The sequence below is a fragment of the Aquarana catesbeiana genome, linkage group LG09 (assembly GCF_042186555.1).
Source record: "Aquarana catesbeiana isolate 2022-GZ linkage group LG09, ASM4218655v1, whole genome shotgun sequence".
Lineage (NCBI taxonomy): Eukaryota > Metazoa > Chordata > Amphibia > Anura > Ranidae > Aquarana > Aquarana catesbeiana.
In genome coordinates this window covers 61,074,502-61,096,479 of record NC_133332.1, presented here as the reverse complement: position 1 = coordinate 61,096,479, position 21,978 = coordinate 61,074,502, and positions in this window count along the sequence as shown.

The following is a 21,978-nucleotide window of genomic DNA, read 5'->3' as shown; positions in this document are numbered from 1 at the left end:
GGTGTTGGGGTTCATTCTTTGACCCAAGCCCAGTCCATGAACAGGGTGGGGAGGAGTTCATGGACCAAGAATTGGTTACTCCAGCGTGACCAATTCTCTCATATGCCTTTGCTTCGTGAGATCCAGGAGAATAATCCTGATGACTTCAGGAACTTTCTCAGGATGACAGACCCCATTTTTCACCATCTGTTGGCTTTGCTGACCCCTTATATTAGCATACAGGATACCTGCATGCGACAAGCTATCACTCCAGAGTAGAGGCTAGTCGCCACGTTGTGGTACTTGGCGACTGGGAGAAGCCTGCAGGGCCTCAAGTTCTCGACAGGCATCTCCCCCCAGGCTCTGGGATCATTATCCCAGGGACCTGTTCTGCTATTATTCAGGTCCTGCAGAAGGACTATATTAAGGTAAGTTTTGTCCTTTAACATCACATTCTATTGTATTTAATGTTTGCTAATGTTTTGTATTTCTTTCATCATTCCCTAATTACCATGATTGTAATATGCTGTGAATGTCCCCTTGCATGCTGTAATCTTTTAGCCTCCCTGGCGGTTTTCCTGAGTATGGCTCGGGGTTAAATTTCAGTGCCATTAGCGATAACCCCGAGCCACACTCGGGATTACATTGCAGGATCCTGGTGCGGTGTTACTTACCTTGTCCCCAGGATCCTGCGATGTCCCCCGCTGTGTCTGCGGGCTCTGTTCTCCTCCGAAGCCTCTCTGTGCCAGGCTCCGTTCCCTGTGAGCGTTGGGGGCAGAGCCTGATGGCAAATTTAAAAAAAAGTAAAAATCATAACACATACAGTACTGTTCATACAATAGTATATAAAACGTATGATCAAATAGATATAATAGTCATATACTAAAAACAGCGCTAGTGTTGAGCACATAAAATGAAAAGATAATGTGTGGCCAACTTCACACAAAAAAAGTCCATAAGAGTAGTGAAGTACAAGTAGTGGTTCAGAGAGTGTTCAAAGTACACACGATGCCGGAAGTGACGCGTGCACTCCATCGTTGTCGGACCCGGAACGAGGAAGTGAATCTTTCGCTCCTTGATTGCCGAGACGGGATAACCGGGGTCCTACGGTGCAGGGCACAGTGATTTCATTCTTTCTGATTTATGACTGCCTGTGTCTAGTACGTAGATATTGATGGGGGATATTTGATGTGATGGGTTTTTATTATCAATAAATGGAATTACGCTATATGCGCTCTTCTTTTGTTTATAATTCTTTGGAGCCCTTCCATCTACCTGTCACCTGGAAAAGTGTTGTATCAATGTAGCCCAGGAAATTTCTTACTTTGGAGGCTCATATTTAACCTAGCTCTGGTGAGTTTGTTCCCCTGAGGGGAGTGTGTTCACGCATGGTGGAGTTGGAGTGATCGGTGGAAGGTGCACGCTGTGACATTCTATAGGATCTACTTTGAACACTCTCTGAACCACTACTTGTACTTCACTACTCTTATGGACTTTTTTTGTGTGAAGTTGGCCACACATTATCTTTTCATTTTATGTGCTCAACACTAGCGCTGTTTTTAGTATATGACTACTATATCTATTTGATCATACGTTTTATATACTATTGTATGTATTTATTGTTTTTTTTAAACAGCAGCTTAGCCTCCACACTCTGAGTTGCAACCATTTGGGTGTTTTGGAAGGTATATTTCTATTATGTCATCCCATATGCTGGGTGCTTTGGAATAGTGGCTGGGATTCTGTGGCGCTAAGCGGTGTATTATAGGCCTAAATATACACTTTTTGTTACATACAGTACTGTAATCTTACAGATTACAGTACTGTATGAAATTATTTCACATCCCTTTTGTCCCCAGTGCTTTGTCCAGTGCCCTGCATGCAGTTTTATATTATACAGTCAGGTCCATAAATATTGGGACATCGACACAATTCGAATGTTTTTGGCTCTATACATCACCACAATGAATTTGAAATGAAACGAACAAGATGTGCTATAACTGCAGACTTTCAGCTTTAATTTGAGGGTATTTACATCCAAAACAGGTGAGCGGTGTAGGATTTACAACAGTTTGTATGTGCCTCCACTTTTTAAGGGACCAAAAGCAATGGGACAGATTAACAATCATCCATCAAACTTTTACTTTTTAATACTTGGTTGCAAATCCTTTGCAGTCAATTACAGCCTGAAGTCTGGAACACATAGACATCACCAGACGTTGGGTTTTCATCCCTGGTGATGCTCTGCCAGGCCTGTACTGCAACTGTCTTCAGTTCCTGCTTGTTCTTTGGGGCATTTTCCCTTCAGTTTTGTCTTCAGCAAGTGAAATGCATGCTCAATCGGATTCAGGTCAGGTGATTGACTTGGCCATTCCATAACATTCCACTTCTTTCCTTTAAAATACTCTTTGGTTGCTTTCGTAGTATGCTTCAGGTCATTGTCCATCTGCACTGTGAAGCGTCGTCCAATGAGTTCTGAAGCATTTTGCTGAATATGAGCAGATAATATTGCCCGAAACACTTCAGAATTCATCCTGCTGCTTTTGTCAGCAGTCACATCATCAATAAATACTAGAGAACCAGTTCCATTGGCAGCCATACATGCCCACGCCATGACACTACCACCACCATGCTTCACTGATGAGGTGGTATGCTTTGGATCATGAGCAGTTCCTTTCCTTCTCCATACTCTTTTCTTCCCATCACTCTGGTACAAGTTGATCTTGGTCTCATCTGTCCGTAGGATGTTGTTCCAGAAAAAAGCCTTCACAGTTGTGGAACAACTGTGAAGGCTTTTTTAGATGTTGTTTGGCAAACTCTAATCTGGCCTTCCTGTTTTTGAGGATCACCAATGGTTTACATCTTGTGGTGAACCCTCTGTATTCACTCTGGTGAAGTCTTCCTTTGATTGTTGACTTTGACACACATACACCTACCTCCTGGAGAGTGTTCTTGAGCTGGCGACCTGTTGTGAAGGGTGTTTTCTTCACCAGGGAAAGAATTCTTCGGTCATCCACCACAGTTGTTTTCCATGCTCTTCCGGGTTTTTTGGTGTTGCTGAGCTCACCGGTGCATTCTTTCTTTTTAAGGATGTTTCAAACAGTTGGTTTGGCCACACCCAATGTTTTTGCTATTTCTCTGATGGGTTTGATTTGTTTTTTCAGCCTAACGATGGCTTGCTTTACTGATAGTGACAGCTCTTTGGATCTCATATTGAGAGTTGACAGCAACAGATTCCAAATGCAAATAGCACACTTTAAATGAACTCTGGACCATTTATATGCTCCTTGTAAATGGGATAATGAGGGAATAACACACACCTGGCCATGGAACAGCTGAGCAGCCAATTGTCCCATTACTTTTGGTCCCTTAAAAAGTGGGAGACACATATACAAACTGTTGTAATTCCTACACCGTTCACCTGATTTGGATGTAAATACCCTCAAATTAAAGCTGAAAGTCTGCAGTTAAAGCACATCTTGTTCATTTCATTTCAAATACATTGTGGTGGTGTATAGAGCCAAAAAGATTAGAATTGTGTCAATGTTCTAATATTTATGGACCTGGCTGTATATACTGTTCTTTCTGCCTGGAAACTTGAGATTGTCCATAGCAACCAAAAAGTGTCCCTTTACATCAAAAGTGGCTTTAGACCAGCTAGAAAACAGCGATAGTAAATTAGAACACTTGCAGAATTGAGCGATAGTGAATCATGGGGAAATTTATTTTATTATTATTATATATATTTTTTTTAATTATTTATATTTATTTATTATATTATAATTTATGTTTTTGTGTTTCAAACTTCATCATACCCGGGATATCTAATAGACTCTTAGTGGACAGATTTAAGTGTGTTATTGTTAAGAATTACAGGCCTACAATATAAGACGCCAAATTTCCATGCAAAATAATTGTACCGCTTTCAGCACCTAAAATCCAAAATAATCATACCGCCAGGGAGGTTAATGCTCCTCTTTTGGCCTACATGCATATTTTCCTTCACTAACCTCCCCAGCATGCTATCCTGGGCCCATATACACCTATACCCTAGTCACTTAACAATGTATTTTGTCAGCTCCATTGTAGTGCTTTACCCCAAACACCCCCTAAAATCTGTACAAATGTTATTGTTGTCCTTAAATTCAGGCAAAGTGCCAGAGGCTTTTTTTGGGGGGCCCAAACTCATCTCGAACCCTACCCCCACTAAAATTTTTACAATGGGCCATCAGAGGGGGGGATTAATCTGATAAGTGGGTCTTAAATTTTTGTCTTTAAATACTCCTTAAAATAAATGTTACACTGATGTTGGCCAAGAATGTTTGTGTCTAAACTGCTTGCAATGTTATGTGCAAAAGTACTCATATTATTTTTTATGTTTTGACTCCACAGTTTCCTTCAATGCCACAGGAATAGCAGACTGTGGCCTCCCATTTTGCAGACCGTTGGGACTTTCCCAAATGTGGAGGGGCTATAGATGGGAAGCACGTCCACATCATGCCACCACCCCATTCGGGGTCATACTATTTTAACTATAAGGGGTTTAATAGTATAGTGTTAATGGCCGTGGTGTCAGCACAATATGAGTTCCTCTATGTGGACATGGGGAAGAATGGCCGGATGTTGGATGGAGCAGTCTTTGCCCAGACAGAGTTTTACCAACGGCTCCAGAGTGGTGGCCTGGGATTGCCACCTGATGCGGACAACATTGATGGACTCCCATTCGTCTTTCTTGCTGATGAAGCGTTCGGTCTGGGTGAGCACCTGATGAGGCCATTCCCCCAGAGGACCCTCACCCCGGAGAGGTGGGTTTTTAACTACCGGCTGGTCAGAGCCAGAAGAGTCGTGGAGAATGCCTTTGGGATAATGGCCAACCGGTTCCGCCTGTTTCTGACAGCCATACACATGGCGGAGTATAAACTCAACCACATAAGCTTATGCTGCTGCATATTGCACAACTTTTTACATAAAAATTCACACAATTATATAGCCTCAGTTGGGCCTGAGGCCGGATTTACTTCCAATCCTCTTACGAGCCTGGATACTGGCCGTCCTGGCTTGGCACCCCAAAGCGCCCGTGAAGTTTGGGAGAAATATGTTAATTATTTTATGGGTAGGGAAGCCATTGGAATGTCAGACAATGTCTAATTTTTAATAATAAAAAAAAAGATCTGATAAAATCTTGACATTTCTTTATTGCTTGTGTTTCTTTTTGGCTGTCTCCTAGGTTCTCCTAGTGCATTTGTAGTGCCAAGTAGATTTTCCTTTAGTAAATAAGCCCCATTGTCACTGTAAACACCAAATTACTTAAAAACAGGTATTGAGCATTGAAATAAGAAGCCACACATTGTTCATTAGCAAACTTTTTACTCTGTGCACATTCACATGTGCGTTTTAAAATTTTGCTGTAAAAAAAAAATTTTTCTCATTTTTTTTTCAAAAAACATTTGTTGTTATACGCATGTTTCTAAACATAACATACTCAACTCTGGAACTTACAAAGTTCAACGTAGAAAAACTGAAGGCAAGATCAGACATTATAGTGTCAAAAATGTCTTGATATTGCCTTCATCAGATGGGGTTATGTCACCCCTGTAAAGGCCAAATTTTGAAGATGCACACAATTTGGGAGTCAAAATGGGTAATTCCCTCTTAATCCCATGCCTAATGTCAACATGTGCTATTGTGCTATCTCCCATCATGGGGGATCAATGGACATGTTTTGGGGTTGCAAACCCTTCCTCTCACCTACTAGAGTTACGAGGAAGGGGTTGCACCCACAAAACGCATACATTGATATCCCCTGATGGCAGATAGCACATGTTGACACACCGTGTGCATCTTCAAAATTTGGCTTTTAATATGTCAAAAAAAATTTTTGGTTGAGTCCAAAAAATGGGAAAATGGTGGGATTTTGAAGAAATTCAGATTCTCCCCAACACATCAATCATGTTCTTTATTTGTTGTTCCATAAGATTAAATTTCTTCCTTATGATGTCCAGTTCACCATTCCACGCCATGATGTCGTGGATGAGCCTTTGGGCACTGTCACTTGTGAAATGTTCAGCTTGCTCTTCCACAACCAGCACATCACCTAAAAATTAGAGTAAAAACATGTATTATAAATATACAGGAATACATATAGTACCAGAAGCTGGGGTGTCAGACACTCACCTGTTGTGGTGACAATTTCACTGACTTCCTCCACCTCTCCTTCCTCCAAATCCGCGGGGGGTCCCTGGTGTCCTCTGAGTGGTGTCCTCTGAGTTTTTTTCTCCCCTATGAGAATGAAACAAAAGGTGTACTTAGCACACAGATATTTGAGTCAAGAAATAGGACTATGAAACATTTCTGGGAAGTGGGGTACAATTGTCTGTTTTGGGCAGAGTTCCAAGCTGAAGACATGATTTTTTTACCTTACCAAAGCTGGAATACTTACCTTTTTTAGACAATTTTCACACATGGAGACACACCAAGTATCCACTGGAGCACCTGTGTGGGACACCTTAAAAAGTTTGTTTTTGTGTCCCACACTAGTGCTCCTGAGTCCAGATGTGTAAACAGCTGCTGAGTGTCCTCTCCTTTACATTACACTGAATCAAGCTTGCATTTCATTCTAGTTATAAACACATCTAGACTAGGGATGAGCTTCGAGTTCGAGTCGAACTCATGTTCGACTCAAACATCGGCTGTTCGCCAGTTTGCCGAACAGCGAACAATTTGGGGTGTTCCCGGGAAATTCGAAAGCCGCAGAACACCCTTTGAAAGTCTATGGGAGAAATCAAGAGTGCTAATTTTAAAGGCTTATATGCATGGTATTGTCATAAAAAGTGTTTGGGGACCTGGGCCCTGCCCCAGGGGACATGGATCAATGCAAAAAAAAGTTTTAAAAATGGCCGTTTTTTCGGGAGCAGTGATTTTAATAATGCTTAAAGTGAAACAATAAAAGTGTAATATTCCTTTAAATTTCGTACCTGGGGGGTGTCTATAGTATGCCTGTAAAGGGGCGTATGTTTCCCGTGTTTAGAAAAGTCTGACAGCAAAATGACATTTCAAAGGAAAAAAGTCATGTAAAACTACTCGCGGCTATTAATGAACTGCCGGTCCGACAATACACATAAAAGTTCTTTGATAAAAACGGCATGGGAATTCCCCACAGGGGAACCCCGAACCAAAATTAAAAAAAAAATGGTGTGGGGGTCCCCCTAAATTGCATACCAGGCCCTTCAGGTCTGACCTGAAGGGTCTGGTATAAATTTTAAGGGGAACCCCGCACCAAAATTAAAAAAAAAATGGTGTGGGGGTCCCCCTAAATTGCATACCAGTCCCTTCAGGTCTGGTATGGATATTAAGGGGAACCCCGGCCAAAATTTAAAAAAAATAGGCGTGGGGTTCCCCTCAAAATCTATACCAGACCCTTCAGGTCTGGTATGGATTTTAAGGGGAACCCCGCGGCAAAATTTAAAAAAAAATGGCGTAGGGTCCCCCCAAAAATCCATACCAGACCCTACACAGGAGGAAGAACCAGAAGAACCAGAAGAAGATGGAGGAAGAAACCGAAGGAAGATAGAAGATAGAAAAAAGAAGATAGAAGAAAGAAGAAGTATTTAAATAAAGGAATTATCAAAAACTGTCTCTTGTCATTTTTACATTTTTGACACTTTTTTTGTGGAAATGGTAGGGGTACTTTTGTACCCCCTTACCATTTCAAACAGGGGGGAGGGCCGGGATCTGGGGGTCCCCTTGTTAAAGGGGGCTTCCAGATTCCGATAAGCCCCCCCGCCCGCAGACCCCCACAACCACCGGGCAAGGGTTGTGGGGATGAGGCTACCCCAAAGCACCCTCCCAATGTTGAGGGCATGTGGCCTGGTACGGTTCAGGAGGGGGGGCGCTCTCTCCTCCCCCCCTCTTTTGCTGCGGCCTGCCAGGTTGCGTGCTTGGATAAGGGTCTGGTATGGATTTTTGGGGGGACCCCACGCCATTTTTTTTTAAATTTTGGTTCGGGGTTCCCCTGTGGGGAATTCCCATGCCGTTTTTATCAATGAACTTTTATGTGTATTGTCGGACCGGCAATTCATTAATAGCCGCGAGTAGTTTTAAATGACTTTTTTTCCTTTGAAATGTCATTTCGCTGTCAGACTGTTCTAAACACGGGAAACATACGGGAAACATACGCCCCTTTACAGGCATACTATAGACACCCCCAGGTACGAAATTTAAAGGAATATTACACTTTTATTGTTTCACTTTAAGCATTATTAAAATCACTGCTCCCGAAAAAACAGTCGTTTTTAAAACTTTTTTTTGCATTGATCCATGTCCCCTGGTGCAGGACCCAGGTCCCCAAACACTTTTTATGACAATAACTTATAATATATATAATAATAATATAATAAAGGCATATAAGCCTTTAAAATTAGCACTTTTGATTATTCATGTTCGTGTCCCATAGACTTTAACGGTGTTCGCGTGTTCGAACAAATTTTTTGCCTGTTTGCATGTTCTGGTGCGAACCGAACAGGGGGGTGTTCGGCTCATCCTTAATCTAGACAGCAATGTCCAAAATAATAATAATAGGAACACAGGACAACTACTTACTTTTTAGAAGCACTCTCTTGATTCTTCTCTACTGATCCTGCTCCCTCAGTTCCAGGTCTGACCAGCGTTTCCTTAATTGCTCCTTGGATCGTCGTACCCCAAATTTCCTGTGCAGACTCTTCACAACTTTAGTCATGATCTTGGCCTTTCTCACATTTGGGTTTAGGTACAGTCCATGCTTCCCATCATAGTCGTTCCTTCTCAAAATGTCCACAATCTCCACCATCTCTATAAAGGCCATATTTGAGTCCTTAAATCTTCTCCTCCGGGATCGGGACGTTTCTGGCTCTGGGCTTTCCTCCTTCTCGTTACTATAATAAGTAGCACACACCTGCTCTTTCTCCACTAGGTCACTCCTACTGCTAGCGTTAAAGAGAAGGGGGGAATATTCGAGAAAGAACGTCAGGGGCGGGCGATGCGGGCGTAGTTTCAGGCATGTGCAGTGTGTATAAAGTTAACACGCATGTGTCGTACGTACGTTCTGTGTGCGGAGGAAGGAGGACCGGAAGCTGCATACGTTATAACGAAGGCAAATTTTGAACTTGGGCAATCAGTGGCCTATACTGATTCAAGATTGAGGCCTATATTGGGATAAGATTATGAGAGTTTAGGCTGACATTAGTGTTTTTGCCTTGTGTATTGTCTTACAGCAAAGATGAATCACTTTAAGGACCCAGAATACATGTCCAGTTTCATAGACAGATACAGGGAGATGAGGAATTTGTGGGAGGTGAAACACAGCTTATATTATAATATACAAGCTAGGAGGTCATCGCTGGAGAGACTTATGGAATTTGTGAAGACTCGGGCCCCCGATGTAAATATCAAGTTTTTGGAAAATAAAATTAGGATCTTGAGGAACATGTATAAGAAGGAGCATAATAAGATCCAGAAATCACTCAGATCAGGAGCACGGGAGCAGCAGCAACAGCGCAAGTGTATGTACCTGCGGTTTCTGGACAACCAGACTGAAGCCAGGGAATCACTTTCTAACCTTCCCTGCAGCCTTCCCTTCACCCTTCCCTCAACCCCAGCAAAGGCTGACGAGGAACTACCTGGGCCTTCCATCCTGGAAGAAGTGGATTCACCCAGCTGGAGCCAGGTGTATTATTTGTAGACATATTTATTGTCCTATTATAAATGATGTTAACTATATGGTATAATTGATAACTAATTAATGATTTTACACAAAGTGATTTACATATGAATAGACAGTAGTGGCCAAAATGTTTGGGACAAGAAAAAAAAATGCTGGGGTCATAATGATAGTCTTTTCTATTTATTAACATTCAATTTGTAAGCCATGAGTTGAAAATTGTGTGTGATTGATGAAGCAAAAACTAAAACTATGTCTCTTTTTTATACACAGGATGAGTTCAGCCAGGAGGAGGGTCTGGAAAGTGGCTGGCAGGAGGAGGCCGTGCCCAGTGGCAGCCAGGAGGTGGCCGTGCCCAGTGACAGACAGGAGGTGGGCGGGCCCAGTGTCAGCCAGGAGGTGGCTGGCCCCAGTAGGAGCCTCACCCAATCCCAGGTGCCTCCCCTCCACCTTCAAACAAAAAGGCCCAGGAAGGGGACAATGACGGAGGTTTTGTCTGGTCTGACAGAAGACGCAGGCTGGTGTAGTACCACAGCCTGGGGACATATATGTCATCTGCTGCTGGTCCTGATCTCTGGGAGTCCTGGACCAGATTGTGCTCAAAATTATATGGACTCCTCAAGATAAAATTTTTTGTTTACACAGACTTGATGTGTGCCCTGGGGCCAAAAGGCTTTGCAAATTCCAAAAGTTTCTCCAGCCTTGCCTTCCTCTTTATTTTGTTAACCAGAATAAATGGATATTTTATTTCAAGAAAATACTTGCTTATGTGTTTTTATTAAAATAGGACAGATTGTTTGTGAGTAGGCAAATTAACAAGGGACACCAACCAGCCTCCTTGAGGTTACAAAACACAAGATAATAATGTGATTGTGGTAACTTGACACACCAAAAAAAAATGATGGAGATCACTAGAAAATCATTTTGCAATAATCAAAAAAAAGATCTTGATGAAAAAAACAAATTATAAAAAAAAATGACTATAAAAAATTATTCTCAACATCATTCTGGAGATCTGGATTTAAAATAATAAAAGATTATTCATGAGATCAGGAGAAATAATAAAGCAAAAAGTTTGTGAGAACTCTGTGTGAATATCAGCAGCAAAACAAGTTCATTCTTCTAGCATTATAAAGCACAAAAGAATGTGCTGCATTAAACGATCACAGAATTTGCAGCGTGAGGAATGTGCTATCTCCATTCCAAACGCTAGTTTTACCAGACCGAGTGCTTCCGTCTCGTACTTGCTTCTGAGCATGCGTCGTTTTTGGTACGTCGGGAACAGCATACAGACGAACGCGTTTCCCGATAGTAATTAGTTCCGTTGGAAAAATTTAGAACATGTTCACTATCTAAGTCCGTCAGAATTTTTGAGGGGGAAAGTCTAATGGGGCATACACACGGACGGAAAATATGATGAAAAGCTCCCATCGGGCTTTTTCTGAAAGACATTCAGCTCGTGTGTACGCGGCATAAATGTGAACCCAGGCTTATGCAAAAAAAAAAAAATAGAAAAAAACACTGCGCTTGGGAAAAAAAAAGAGCTGCCAGCACTAAGAGTTTGGATACATAAACTCTAAAAATGTGTAATGTAATAAGGTGCAGCAATAAAATGTTAAATGACAAATGTGACAATGCCTGACATCAAGTGATACATGTAGGAAGGCTAAGTCATTTGCCTTAATTTGGGGGAGGAATCTTTCTCTTCCTTTATAAACCCCATCCTGCAGCTCCTTAACGTCAGTTCTGCCCTTCGTTTTCCCCACCCACCATCTCCTTTTCTCCCCACTCTCATTATAGAGTATGCCCTCTTTTAGGCATACTGCCCACCCTGACCTTGGCATAACTCAGGTCCAATTTCCTCCCCTAATCACTTGTCACAAGACTCCTTTCACAAATACAATTATAGCAAAATCCATATATATAACTTGAGAAATAATCATTAAAATCCATAGTAAAAAAAAATTTAAAAAATTGTGCTCCAGAAGGAAGAAGATAATCTTCTTATTCCAAAGTGACACCAACACTTGTTTAAAAAGTTAATGCGTTGAGAAATTTCTACCAATAGGAAAGAAAACAATGGTGTAAGGACATTCGCTACAGCTCCTTATCAGATTGCAGTAACCCCTGTATAAACAGATAGGTCTGGCAGCACTTATCTAGATAAAGAGATCACATGCAATGTTTAACATCCTCCAACAATTAGACGCAGAGACATGTCTCCCAATTAGCTCAAAAGACGAGATGCAAGAGATGCTCCCATAGTGTACAAAGATTTCACAAAATGTATTCTAAAAATACAAATAGGAATAAAACTCACATTAGGTAAATCTGACAATCACATCCAGATAATGGCGTTCCTGTGGTTTGCTGCAAAGGGGACATCGAGACATTGTCTGTCAACTAATCAGACTCGGTGTGCTGATGGCATCACCATCGTAGTCCCAACCCTACGTGTTTTCATCACAGATGGCATTGTCTGGGGGACGCACCAAGCCTTAATACTAGTGCACCAGGGGTTAATAGCAGCAACAGTCACAAGGATTCCTCTATCTCAGATGTGTACTAGAGGCTAACGCAAACAGTCTCTTAAGTGAGCCTTCAAACCCCTCATAGCTCTGTTTTTTGCAGCAGAATACCCCCCCTTCCCCAGCTATATACAGCTGGGGCCTCAATGAAACAGGCAGAATCCTCAGCTGGACTGCCAAGAAGGGCTGGCAGCCCTTCTAGCTGGGAACCTTTGTGAGTATAGACTGGTGAGGGAGATGCTAGAGACTTTGGGCTGAAACCGTTCCCATCGTTGGTCAGAGTCAGCTGTGTTTGTAGAGGGGACATAGTGTCCAGTGTCCTGAAAAGCTTAGTCTATTTAATTCCCAGTGAAAGGACTTCACTTGGACTTTATCACCAGAGGAAGATTACAATCCTTAAGTTTGCTGCAGGCTCCCAGTTCTTTAGAAGATAAGTAACCTCCCCTCCGGTGTACCTGGCTGAGGGGCATCTGTTCGGAAAAGAGGACCCTGGGAATCTTTCCAGTAGCTCCTATGTGGTAGCGCTACACTTCGTAGTAGAATTTTGTGATTTGGGGAGAAAGAAAAATTGGTGAATTTTCCATGCAGGGAGCATGAAAAAGCCAAAATACCATAGTAAATATGAAGAATATCATAGAGTATTTATCAAGTTAAGGAATCAAGCTTGTGGTAAAAACAGCTTGGAGAGATTTCTTCTCTAAGGCTTCATTTACACTAGCTCAAGTTTAGGAGCTTTTGCCATTTTTTTCATAAAAGCCTATGTGCCAATGTACACATAGGTTTTAGCAGCGTTTTGGAGCTCCTGCCGTTAGGAGAGGTTCAACCTTCCTCAACCTCCCTCTCCTGAACGTGGAAGAATTGCGTTCAGGATAGTGTAGTGATCGAGTATATTAATATATACTGGGTGATATGATGTAGAGTGGGTATGATAATTAATATTTAGGTATTATTATAATGATGATGTAAGTACTCTTCCGCAGTAACCCAATTCTTCCAGAGAGATGCACTTTATTGACTTCCAACACAGAACAAAGTCCAAAGTCCACAGATGACAAAGAAATCCGACAGAGGAAAAATAATTCAGAGACCCATATTCCTAGGCCTATGTGTTCCCAGCCATACACAGACAAGCCTAACTCATACACAGACAAGCCTCACTTCCAAACCTATAGACTGAATGCCGTGTTATATTCACTAAATATTGAATGGCTGAGCAATTTGATTGGCCGTTTCAATTTAGGACTTTGATTAGCTTTAGTCTTTCAAACAGACAACAACCCCCAGCCGTGAACAGCCGTGAACCACCCCAATTTGCACTCTCGCATATCAACATCAACAAGTCCCCTTTAGATATGTGTAATTATATAAACAGATACCACCTGAATACCCTTTGAGATGTTCAAATAGACTTGCATAAGATTAACACATCAAAGAGTCTTCAGCTGTTAAAATTCAGTTGGACAAATCAACCATTCTGTCATTGTCATTCTGGCCTGGTCAACATTGACTGCCTGTGTACATACACACAACAATGTCCCACATAAATCGGTGAACATATTACAACATATACAACAGATAGGAATGTTTTGACTGACGTCCACGGGAGTCTGCAAGATGCGGCAAAACTGCATTTCGCATTTTTCCACGGTCACGGTAAATGATGGCCAAGTGTACATGAAGCCTTATGCCCCGTGCACACGATCGGATTTTCCGCCAACAAAACCGTGGATTTTTGTTAGAAGGATGTTGGCTCTAACTTGTCTTGCATACACATGGTTACACAAATGTTGGTCAACAATTACGAACGTGGGAACGTGGTGACGTACAAGACGTACAACGAGCCGAGAAAGAGGAAGTTCAATAGCCAGTGCGGCTCCTTCTGCTTGATTCTGAGCATGCATGAACTTTTGTGTGTCGGACTTGTGTACACACAATCGGAAATTCCGACAACAAAGTTTTGTTGGCGGAAAATTTGAGAACCTGCTATCAAACATTTGTTGGCGGAAAGTCCGACAGCAAATGTTCAATGGACCATACACACGGTCAGACTTTCTAACAACAAGCTCACATCGGACCGTGTGTGCGCGGCATTAGAGTTGTTTACCTGCCAAAGGATTTGTATTTCTGACTATGCAATTCTAAGATATACGTATACAGTAAAATCTTGGTATGAGAGTAACTTGGTTAGAGAGCATTTTGCAAGACAAGCAGAATATTTTAATAAATTTTGCCTTGATATACAAGCGATGTCTTGATATAAGAGTAGCGTCATGTCACAACTGGAGTATAAAAAAGAAGAGAGGAGCCTCTAAGTGTAGCAATATGGTTACATTTAATGAAGGTACAACATTTAGCATCTTATTGCTACACTTATGCCCTGTACACACGGTCGGATTTTCCGATGGAAAATGTGTGATAGGACCTTGTTGTCGGAAATTCCGACCGTGTGTAGGCTCCATCACACATTTTCCATCGGAATTTCCGACACATAAAGTTTGAGAGCTTGCTATAAAATTGTCCGACAACAAAATCCGTTGTCGGAAATTCCAATCGTGTGTACACAAATCTGACACACAATGTGCCACGCATGCTCAGAATAAATTAAGAGACGAAAGCTATTGGCTACTGCCCCGTTTATAGTCCCGACGTACGTGTTTTACATCACCGCGTTCAGAAAGATCGGATTTTCCAACAACTTTGTGTGACCGTGTGTATGCAAGACAAGTTTGAGCCAACATCCGTCGGAAAAAATCCATGGATTTTGTTGTCAGAATGTCCGATCAATGTCTGACCATGTGTACAGGGCATTAGAGGTGCCTCTCTTCTCTTTTATACCTTGTAAAAAAAATGCTTTGATATACAAGTGCTTTGGATTACAAGCATGTTTCTGGAACGAATTATGCTCACAAACCAAGGTTTTACTGTATTTGCTACACAGTACAGCCCTCTCTGGCAGGAAAGAGGACTTGATCTTTCTCTGCTGCAGTTTCGTTTTCACCTGCAGGTCTCCACCCAAACCAGTGAGAGGATAAGCAGCAAATTGATAATATATGTTTGATTTCTTCCTATCAGCATGCTTCTTGCAAAGCAGGACATCCGACTGGCTCCTTGTGCTGCTGCTATCTTCCCCTCTCTGAGCACTGCTGTACAGTATGCTACAAGAAAGAGACTGATAGAAAATTCAGATACTTACTGCTTGAATTAATAAAATAGATTTTATGATGTATTAATGTTTACAGAGCTGATGATTTGTGCTTTTAACGAGGTGGTATCAAAAAGATAAGTTTTGTAACATGCCAATAGATGGCAGCACAAGGCTGCACGCACAGTCACAGGGAGTACTGACCTTCACTGGTCAGTGTGCCCAAATACATAATTCTGTGTACATTGGGAGCTGTGCAACTGCTGCTATTCTGACCACGTGCATTACCACATCTGCTATTTCATCATGGACAGCAAAATAAAAGAAAGAGCAAAAGTGAAACTATGTGTGAAACTGGGCAAATCTGCCACAGAGACGTTTGACATGATTCAGTAGGTTTACAGTGATGCTGCAATGAGTTGGAGATCCAGCTCAAAGGTCACCATTTTGACACCATTGCGGAGATCTAGCGCAAATAGCACAAGGTGCTTGACATGCTTCAAAAAGATGACTTCCAGGACACATTCCAGAAGTGACAGGAACGCTGGTAGCACTGTATTGCTGTACAAAGGGACTTTTTCGAAGATGATAGTATGTAAATGTACATAAAAAAGTACATTCTTGTAAACAGAGCTAGTCTCAAAACTTTTTGATACCACCACGTATATGATTTTTTTTATTGCAGTTACATTGGTCCAGCTTGACACAATGTAGATATGCATATCTCATACTTGAGTGATTGCTTTGGGAGCTGCAAATCACTGTAGTAGTTGGTGCTACTGCAGTAATAGCAACAATCTTCAGGGTCCACTTTCAATCAGTTTCCCTTTTGCACAGGTCATTGAGGTCACTGCCCCAGTGCTGGCATTGACCATATAAGTAGGGATGGGCCGAACACCCCCCGTTCGGTTTGCACCAGAACATGCGAGCAGGCAAAAAATTTGTTCGAACACGCAAAGTCTATGGGACACAAACATTAAAAATCAAAAGTGCTAATTTTAAAGGCTTATATGCATGGTATTGTCTTAAAAAGTGTTTGGGGACCCAGGTCCTGCCCCAGGGGACATGTATCAATGCAAAAAAAAGTTTTAAAAACTGCTGTTTTTTCGGTAGCAGTGATTTTAATAATGCTTAAAGTGAAACAATAAAATTGTAATATTCCTTTAAATTTTGTACCTGGGGGGTGTCTATATTATGCCTGTAAAGTGGCGCATATTTCCCGTGTTTAGAACAGTCTGACAGCAAAATGACATTTCTAAAGGAAAAAAAGTCATTTAAAACTAGTCAGGGCTATAATGAATTGTCGGTCCGGCAATACACATAAAAATTAATTGATAAAACCGGCATGGGATTCCCCCACAGGGGAACCCCGAACCAAAATTAAAAAAAAAAAATGCGTGGGGGTCCCCTCAAATTCCATTCCAGACCATTCAGGTCTGATATGGATATTAAGGGGAACCTCGCGCCAAAATGAAAAAAAAAAATGGCATGGGGGTCCACCTCAAAATCCATACCAGATCCTTCAGGTCTGGTATGGATTTTAAGGGGAACCCCGCGCCAAAATGTAAAAAAAAAATGGCATGGGGTCCCCCCAAAAATCCATACCAGACCCTTATCTGAGCATACAACCTGACAATCTGGCAGGCCACAGGAAAAGAGGGGGGGGGAATTCCCCCCCTCCCCACCGTACCAGGACACATGCCCTCAACATTAGGAGGTAGTCCCCCCAAAGCACCTTGTTGATGGGGAGAAGGGCCTCATCCCCACAACCCAAATACCACCCCTCCTTGTAAATGAGTATGGGATACATGAGTTCGACTCGAACATTGGCTGTTCGCCCGTTCGCCGAATAACGAACAATTTGGGGTGTTCTCGGCAAATTCAAAAGCCGCGGAACACCCTTTAAAAGTCTATGGGAGAAATCAAAAGTGCTAATTTTAAAGGTTAATATGCAAGTTATTGTCATAAAAAGTGTTTGAGGACCTGGGTCCCCACAGAGGAACCCCGAACCAAAATAAAAAAAAAAAATGATGTGGGGGGCCCCCTAAATTCCATACCAGGCCCTTCAGGTCTGGTATGGATGTTAAGGGGAACCCTGGCCAAAATTTTTTTTAAAAATGGCGTGGGGTCCCCCTCAAAATCTATACCAGACCCTTCAGGTTGGGTATGGATTTTAAGGGGAACCCCGCGCCAAGATTAAAAAAAAAATCGGCGTGGGGTCCCCCCAAAAATCCATACCAGACCCTTATCCGAGCACGCAACCTGGAAGGCTGCAGGAAAAAGGGGGGACGAGAGAGCGCCCCCCCTCCTGAACCATACCAGGCCACATGCCCTTTTGGGTATCCCCCCAAAACACCTTGTCCCATGTTGATGGGGACAAGGGCCTCATCCCCACAACCCTTGCCCGGTGGTTGTGGGGGTCTGCGGCTGGGGGGCTTATCGGAATCTGGAAGCCCCCTTTAACAAGGGGATCCCCAAATCCTGGCCCTCCCCCCTGTGTGAAATGGTAAGGGGATACAAAAGTACTCCTACCATTTCACAAAAAAACTGTCATAAATGTTAAAAATGACAAGAGACAGTTTTGGACAATTCCTTTATTTAAATTCTTCTTCTTTCTTCTATCTTCTATCTTCTATGTTCTATCTTCCTTCGGTTTCTTCCTCCATCTTCTTCTTCTGGTTCTTCTGGTTCTTCCTCCGGTGTTCTCGTCTGGCATCTCCCTCCGTGGCGTCTCCTTCCCTTCTTCTCCTCGGGCCGCTCCGCATCCATGATGGCATGATGAATGGGAGGCTCCCACTGTGTGACGCTTCTTCTCTTCTGACGGTTCTTAAATAACGGAGGGCGGGGCCACCTCTGACGTCATGGAGGATGCCACAGGGAAGTCCCCGTCAAGTCCCCGTGCGTCAGAGGGGGCGGGGTCACCGGGTGGCCCTCCATTGTTTAAGAACCGTCAGACGAGGAGAAGTGTCACACAGCGGGAGCCTCCCATCCATCAGGCCATCATGGATGCGGAGCGGCCCGAGGAGAAGAAGGGAAGGAGATGCCGCGGAGGAAGATGCCGGACGAGAACACCGGAGGAAGAACCAGAAGAACCAGAAGAACCAGAAGAAGAAGAAGATGGAGGAAGAAACCGAAGGAAGATATAAGATAGAAGAAAGAGGTTAGAAGACAGAAAAAAGAAGAAGCATTTAAATAAAGGAATTGTCAAAAACTGTCTCTTGTCATTTTTAACATTTTTGACATTTTTTTTTGAAATGGTAGGGGTACTTTTGTACCCCCTTACCATTTCACACAGGGGGGAGGGCTGGGATCTGGGGGTCCCCTTGTTAAAGGGGGCTTCCAGATTCTGATAAGCCCCCGGCTCGCAGACCCCCACAACCACTGGGCAAGGGTTGTGGGGATGAGGCCCTTGTCCCCATCAACATGGGGACAAGGTATTTTGGGGGGCTACCCCAAAGCACCCTCCCAATGTTGAGGGCATGTGGCCTGGTACGGTTCAGGGGGGGCGCTCTCTCGTCCCCCCTCTTTTCCTGTGGCCTGCCAGGTTACGTGCTCAGATAAGAGTCTGGTATGGATTTTTGGGGGGACCCCATGACAATTTTTTTTTTAATTTTGGCACGGGGTTCCCCTTAAAGTCCCCCTCAGGGTCTGGTATAGATTTTGAGGGGGAATCCACGCCATTTCTTTTTTTTTTGGCCGGGGTTCCCCTTAATATCCATACCAGACCTGAAGGGCCTGGTATGGAATTTAGGGGGACCCCCCACATCATTTTTTTTTTAAATTTTGGTTCGGGGTTCCTCTGTGGGGAATTCCCATGCCGTTTTTATCAATGAACTTTTATGTGTATTGTCGGACCGGCAATTCATTAATAGCCGGGAGTAGTTTTAAATGACTTTTTTTCGTTTGAAATGTCATTTTGCTGTCAGACTGTTCTAAACACGGGAAACATGAGCCCCTTTACAGGCATACTATAGACACCCCCAGGTATGAAATTTAAAGGAATATTACACTTTTACTGTTTCACTTTAAGCATTATTAAAATCACTGCTCCCGAAAAACGGCCGTTTTTGAAACTTTTTTTTGATTGAACTCCATACCAGACTCATAAGGCCTGATATGAAAAGGGAGGGAATCCCACACCATTTTTTTTAAACTATTCATGCCCCTTTGATTACATAGCCAATGACTCCATGCCTGTAAACACCGGTGTCAATAACAACCATTGACCATTGAGGGAAGCTGTCATGTGTAATAGTGGAAGTAATACAGATATTATATATTGCGTTTGGCTCTTGAACTTGTGATTAGACCAAACCTTGAGCTCACCCCTATCTATAGTGGTCCAAGCTGGACCAATATGGTTGTGCAATAAAAATCGTACCTCTACTTTATGCTTGACTTAGGCCATCACAATATCCAGAAAAAGATAAATATAAACAAAAGTAACAATAAGTATATATGCAGTATAAGAATAACAATAGTGTTATCTAACAGGACTGATACCCCTTTAGGTTTGGCAATTATTCTCTCTTTTTTAGCATGTGAACAGTTTCCTCTGAGCCTCTTACGTTTTCCATTTATAGTAGCAGATCCCCATACAATTACACAGCACTTTGCAGTGTGAACAGTTTCCTTTGAACCTCTTACCTTTTCCATTTATGGTAGCAGATCCCCATACAATTACACAGCACAAAGCATTATCACTTGGGAACAGCGGCAATCCCATATCACACCCACAGTGTATAGATCAAGCACGTGTTTGGTTGGAATGTTGCCAGTGTTCAAAGTTCAAGCATGCAGGTATATATTTCACAGTCGTATGTCTCTGGAAATTAGTTGCCTCCATGATGGCGCTGGAAACATGCATCACCCTCTTTCTGCTTACCATGGTCACTCTTCTAATTTACCTGGTTACACGGTGGAGGAGGGTAAAGCACAGTAATCTCCCTCCAGGACCCACACCTCTACCCCTACTGGGGAATATAATGCAAATGAGCACCACAGAAATGCCTAAAGCTTTGATGAAGGTAAGTTAGAACTTTGCTGCTTATAGGGAAATGTTTTTAGTAGAGTTTTGTATTCAGGGTAAACAATAAAATTGGTGCTATTCCCATGCCATTGCAGTAGGGACACTTGTTGTAGTCTGCTATCTAAGAGGACATTTTCGAACCCATAGCCTATTGGCAATAGGACACAAATGGAAAAAAAATTACTAAAAGATGACTTTAGATTTAATTTAAAGAAAGCAAACGCTTGTTTGGCTGTCCTTCTCCTGTGGATCACTGGGGTGCAGTTTGTTCTGAACTCCTGTGACCTGTTTTCAGCTGCTTCAGCCCGCTGTGGACTGACATCTCAGAGCCGATCAAACACCGCTGATCACTCGGTTCTCAGCCTTAGAGCTGACAGAGGACAGATGCAGCATCGGAGCAATGCTGCATCCACCTAGGTCAGTATGATTCTTAAAAAAAAAAGCCTTACTTTTCTTTTAAACATAACTCCAGGTTTCTTATGATGGTTTGTTTGGACCAAGGAAGTTTGTATTTTCATTCATAAAATAAAGGCTTCTCATGAATAGCTGAGCAGCATTCAGTCCAACTCAATTTTGTTCCAGGAATGGCACGGGAAGTTTCATCCCACTGTCAGAACACTGTGTACTGTATATAAAGTAGCTGATGCTAGTAAAGGAAATGGTTCATTTGGATCAGCCTGGTCAAAACAAATCATTTAAAGTCATATTAAACCTGTTGTTCAACTTTTTACTCTCATTTTTTAAGCCCTTAATTTTTTTAGTTTTTTTACTACATTTATAAATAAGGCAAGGTTCTCTAGTGAGCTACTATCTGTATTTTTGCAGACATCTTTAGAAATGGAATAGGCTTTTGAGTTGTTTTTTCTTTAATTTCCACTGACCAATGGAGTCCTGGAAAAGACCTGGAAAACTTATTTTAAATAAGGTTATTTGTTTCCATAGATTTTAGGTAACTTTACAATATAGTTTTCTTTCTACCTCATTTATTTTATCATCATGTAGAGTTATATTTATTATGCAGATGATCCAGTTCTGTATTTTTTTTTGTTTTTTTTGTTTTGTTATGATGGCCTACATAATTGATCTCAGATGCTTTTTTACCACATTAGAAACCACTACTGTCAATAGTGCAGGGCTACCACAGAAGTGTAAATATAGAAAAATAAAAAATAAAATTTATATAACTCTATGCAACCAACTGCTTAACCAATATATTTTATTATTTATAACCACTTGCCGACCACACTGCATATATATACGTTGCGGCTTGCAAGTGGCTTTCAAGGATTATGGCTGAAGCTAATTTTTTTTTTGGAGGACTGGAGTGACATCATGACATCATGACATCATTTCCGGTCTAGGGCGGAAGCAATTTTTTTTTTAACAAAAGATCAAAAACATTTTTTTTATCTTTTCCTTTTAAAGGTAGAGGTGAGATTTGGGGTCTTCTAGACCCCAGATCTCTCTATAAAGAGGACCTGTCATCCCTTATTTCTAAAACAAGGGATGTTTACATTCCTTCTAATAGGAATAAAAGTGATAAAAAAAAATTAAAGGGACAGTGTAAAAATAAAAAATAGAAAAATAAGGAAAAAATGTAAAGCAC